This window comes from Diaphorina citri, unplaced genomic scaffold (genome assembly GCF_000475195.1).
Source record: "Diaphorina citri unplaced genomic scaffold, Diaci psyllid genome assembly version 1.1 scaffold1193, whole genome shotgun sequence".
Lineage (NCBI taxonomy): Eukaryota > Metazoa > Arthropoda > Insecta > Hemiptera > Psyllidae > Diaphorina > Diaphorina citri.
This window is the reverse complement of record NW_007378622.1, coordinates 90,124-95,759: the sequence shown is the minus strand read 5'-3', so window position 1 is coordinate 95,759 and position 5,636 is coordinate 90,124.

Genomic DNA, 5,636 nt, shown 5'->3' with positions numbered 1-5,636 from the left:
CATCCATTATCCACGAGTGAAATTAAAACTCCCCTAAGTAGAAAGATGTGCCACTCCCAACCTCCCTCTATTCCTCTTCCCTCCTCTCTTTCCCTCCCTTTCTCCTTTCCAATATCATCCTCCCCCCTTCTCTCTCTTGTTTCTCCTTCTTCCTTACTTTTCTCTCTGTCCTTCCTCCTTTTGTGTTTTTTCCCTCTCCCTCTACCCCCCTCTCTCTTTCTTCTCCCTTCCTCACTATAATTCCCTCCCTCCTGTTTTTAATGGAAATCTGTTATGCATTATATCTTGTTTAGAAAGTTACCTCTCCCTCTCGGTTAAGTTTTCAACACCGTGACCTAGATCCTTACATGGAGTAGTTCATTAATAGCCCATACCTTGTCAGGGTAGTGGTTAGGGTACAAATGTGGCACTACATTACCTGATGGGGAGAATTGATTGCAATACTCTTACGTACTGCAAGAATGGGTCGTCGTAGAATCTCCTGTAAAAGTCATCAAAAGTAAGTTTGGTTATTCTTTTGCATTGAAAGTTGTCAAAGTGATCGAGTGACAAATTTACCTGGACTAATACAATAAAATGAACCAATAAATCACAGGAAATGCATTACGTAAACCGTTTGAAACACTGATTTATGTACAGTGGAAGTGTTTTAATAAAATTTAGTTCCCCATAGTTTATTCACGTCTTGTCTTGTGCTATAGTTACGCCTTGTACTTTACTTTATTTCTTTATTTACGCCATGTGTTGCAATATTACGTTACGCACACCATCATTTAACTTTCCTTTCGCTTTTATTTATGATCCACATTTATCTCCTTCTCTTCCTTACGTTTTTCATTGTACTACTCCCCTCTCTTCCTCTTTTAAATACTTTATTTCTTTATTTACGCCATGTGTTGCAATATTACGTTACGCACACCATCATTTAACTTTCCTTTCGCTTTTATTTATGATCCGCATTTATCTCCTTCTCTTCCTTACGTTTTTCATTGTACTACTCCCCTCTCTTCCTCTTTTAACCTCTATTCTTCGTCTTCTTTTTCTCCCTTCTCCTTCTTTGTCTCCGTTCTCCTTTTTCTTCCCTCGTTCCTCCTCCTACTTTTCGTTCTTCCCCTCTTCCTCCTCCTTCTGTTGTTCCTTCTTCGTTCCTTCCTTCTCTTTCACCATCATCCTCTACCTCTTTCTCCTCCCCTCTCTTGCTTCTCCATTTCCTCATCTTTTTCATCTTCCTCCTGTTGCTGCATATTCTTCTCCGTTTTACCCTTTCTCCATTCTCATTCTTTATGGTTCTCATTTTATTACTCTTGGCGTTCAATTCTTTTTCACCTATCCGTCCTTTCTTCTTTCCTTTCCTCTATTGTTTTACTTTTTTATTCTTCACTTATCCCTTATTCTATTTCACTGTTGCTGCATATTCTTCTCCGTTTTACCCTTTCTCCATTCTCATTCTTTATGGTTCTCATTTTATTACTCTTGGCGTTCAATTCTTGTTCACCTATCCGTCTTTTCTTCTTTCCTTTCCTCTATTGTTTTACTTTTTTATTCTTCACTTATCCCTTATTCCATTTCCTCTTGCGCCTCCTATTCCTCTGTAAACCCTTCTCCACTTGTTCTCATTATTCATTTTGGCAATTTCATTCTTTTCATACCTTTTATTTCTCTTTCTTTCTCATTCTTTTTTTTTCTCTTGATCCTTCTTCCTCCTTTTCCACTTTCTCGTTCTCGCCCTCTCCTTTCCTTTCTTTCTTCAAGTTCTCCTCCTTCTCCTCTTTCTCATTCTCTCGTTCCTTCCTGGTTTCCCCTCCTCCCTTTTCTTCCTTTGTTCCTTCCCTCTCCTTCTTTTTCTTCAAGTCCTCCTTCTCTTCCTCTTTCTCATTCTCTCGTTCCTTCCTGGTTTCCCCTCCTCCCTTTTCTTCCTTTGTTCCTTCCCTCTCCTTCTCCTCCTCCTCCGCATTCTGTTGTTTTCTCCCTCCTCCCATTCTTTTCCCTTCCTCCTTCTCCTCCACATTCTGTTTATTCTTTATGATCCTCATTCCCATTTCTTATTACAATGTTTCAAGTTTTATCACGTAATCACGTAAGAGGGTAATGTATGTTTTTGCTCCCGTACACATGTGTGTGTGTTTCGTATCCGGATTTCAGTTTCTCTTATTGTTTTAACTGCAATCTTGTTGGAGGATTTGTTTAGACAAGCGTGCTCAAACAATATTACGATAAATGATCTCTGAAACTTTACCTTCAACGGGTTCAACTCTTTACTGGTGAAGGGTTGTGTGCCTTGGAAATTCTTGGAAATTTTAACTTAAAACTGCATTGTTGATTACGTGATAAAACTTGAAACATTGTAATAAGAAATGGGAATGAGGATCATAAAGAATAAACAGAATGTGGAGGAGAAGGAGGAAAAGGGAAAAGAATGGGAGGAGGGAGAAAACAACAGAATGCGGAGGAGGAGAAGAAGGAAGGAACAAAGGAAGAAAAGGGAGGAGGGGAAACCAGGAAGGAACGAGAGAATGAGAAAGAGGAAGAGAAGGAGGAGAACTTGAAGAAAGAAAGGAAAGAAAGAGAGGGAGAGAACGAGAAAGTGGAAAAGGAGGAAGAAGGATTAAGAGAAAAAAAAAGAATGAGAAAGAAAGAGAAATGTAGCATTTTAGGGTGAACATGTTCCATGTAGTTTGGAAAAGTGAGAAAATCTTTGGGAAATGTTCTCGAGATTAATCAGTCCCAGGAGCTCAGAAGTAGAACGTAAAGGCGTGTCCAAACATGTGTAGACACACGTTTAGGATTTTCGTTTTCTGAAGTTTTCTTTTGGGGCCTTTTGAAGGAATCCCCAAACCTCCAGTGCTCTTTTTTTGTCTGATTGAGGTCCACACAGTTCACTAAGCTACAATGGTTATTGACACTGACCCAACCTTTTCTTCTTCTCCTCGCTTGGTCGCGGGTTCGATTCCCGCCTGGGCGAACTTTGTCCTAAACAGATAGGTATCGTTCTCGGACCGGCCGGGACGATAAGACCCCGGTAGTTACAGTTCTCTCTACCAAACCTCTTGAAGTTCTCCTCGCCAACTTTTCTTCTTCCTTTTCAATGAAGGCATTATTAAATTACTGTCGCCAAATCAGCACATATCCATTAAAAAAAGAAAAGAAGATTTTGACAATGGAAAATCAAAACAAAAGCTGACACCACCGCGAACATATCAGAGGCAGACATGGCACCACTGTGGAAAAAGAGGTACACATGGCACCACTGTGGACAAATCTGACACCACCGCGAACATTTCAAAGGTAGAAATGGCACCACTGTGGAATCGTGAAATATTTGTCGCTCTTACAAATCTGACACCACCGCGAACATTTCAGAGGTAGAAATGGCACCACTGTGGAATCGTGAAATATTTGTCGCTCTATTGACGTTGTTAATATTCTATTAGATAAAGTGGGTGACAAGGAAGTGAAGGAATACAAACAAATGGAGAGCGAAAGAAACTGTGCTATTGACTTTGAGTGTAAATTTATGTAGAATAGAATAGAATGGAGGTACCTGAGAGTAGAATGTATACGTAGAAATTGTAGACCAAAGTTTTCTTGTGTTTGCTTTTTTGGAATTTCAGTAGTCCCTATTGAAATTTTTCGAGAAAACATTTACCATTTTACCTGTGCAGGAATAATAGGAAGGAAGCAATAAGGAAAAGAAAACTGTTGAAATCGAGAAAGAAACAAAGCAATGAGAAGAGAATGAAGGAGCAGAAGAAATGAAGAACGAGGATAGAAAAATCACCTTCAGGATTGGAAAGCCAGAATGCATACAATTTAATACGAGTGTATCCCAAAAAGGAGGTACAATATGAAAGTATAATCTTAGAAGACAATGTAGAAAGAGAATTTAATAAACATGGGGGAAAAGGGAAAAGGAGGAGATAACCGCAAGGATAAAGCTGAAAATGAAAAGATGATGAAGAAGAAGAAGACTAAGAAGAAGGAGTATATAGGGGATGGTACAAAGAAATTGCAACACGTATACCAAAGACTGAAGTTCTTTATATTGACATTCTTATCAAAAGTTCAAAAGGTATGCAAAAGTTATGCATCTCATCTAAGGCAATATCATTTTCTTCTAAGAAAAGGGCTCCTTATTGCTTTCTCTTTTTGCTCACGCATACATACATATCACCGCTAGAACCTAAAATATAGAGCTAGAATGGAGGTACCTGAGAGTAGAATGTATACGTAGAAATTGTAGAACAAAGTTTTCTTGTGTTTGCTTTTTTGGAATTTCAGCAGTCCCTATTGAAATTTTTCGAGAAAACATTTATCATTTTACCTGTGCAGGAATAATAGGAAGGAAGCAATAAGGAAAAGAAAACTGTTGAAATCGAGAAAGAAACAAAGCAACGAGAAGAGAATGAAGGAGCAGAAGAAATGAAGAACGAGGATAGAAAAATCACCTTCAGGATTGGAAAACCAGAATGCATACAATTTAATACGAGTTTATCCCAAAAAGGAGGTACAATATGGAAGTATAATTTTAGAAGACAATGTAGAAAGAGAATTTAGCAAACATGGGGAAAAAAGGAGAAAGGAGCAGATAACCGCAAGGATAAAGCTGAAAGTGAAAAGATGATGAAGAAGAAGAAGAAGAAGACTAAGAAGAAGAAGAAGAAGAAGAAGAAGAAGAAGAAGGAGTAGATAGGGGATGGTACAAAGACATTGCATCACGTATACCAAAGACTGAAGTTCTTTATATTGACAGTCTTGTCAAAAGTTCAAAAGGTATGCAAAAGTTATGCAGCTCTAAGGCAATATCATTTTCTCCTAAGAAAAGGGCTCCTTATTGCTTTCTCTTTTTGCTCACGCATACATACATATCACCGCTAGAACCTAAGATATAGAGCCACAAAGTCAAAGTTTGCAAGAGGATTAGATAAAAATGTAGACCCAGCAATAACTTTAAAAATAGGCACAAAATCAAGATAAGCTACCATATTTGTAGCGGAATATAAATATAATAGAGAGTAAAAATAGGATATTAGAAGCAAAAAGGTATTTTAAAAAAATGGGAGAGAGACATAGAAAGAGATAAGAAGAAGGAAAAGAGGAGAGCACAATTTCCCATTTTGCAACAGTAAAAAAAACTTTCGCTATCCAAAAATAAAATGTATTCCTTAAATTTGTAGCTTTTTCCTCCGTAGGATATTAGAAGCAAAAAGGTATTTTAAAAAAAATGGGAGGGAGACATAGAAAGAGATAAGAAGAAGGAAAAGAGGAGAGCACAATTTCCCATTTTGCAACAATAAAAAAAACTTTCGCTATCCAAAAATAAAATGTATTCCTTAAATTCGTAGCTTTTTCCTCCACCGGAAAAGCTAATTTCTTAATTCCTCTAAAATATTTAATTCAATTAAAATTTAATTAATTTTAACGATATTTTTGTACAGTTGACTTTTATACAACGGAAGCAGAAATCAAGGCTAGGAAGGTTGGGGAATTTAAATTGAGGGGAATGGTGGGCTTTGCTGTTTGTATCCCAAATTAGGGCTCAATTAAGCCTCCTAATCCTATTTGGCCCTGCAGATCTTTCATTTGTTTTGCTAATTTGGTTATCTTTACTAGGTTTTGTAACAGGCAGGTCTACAAGC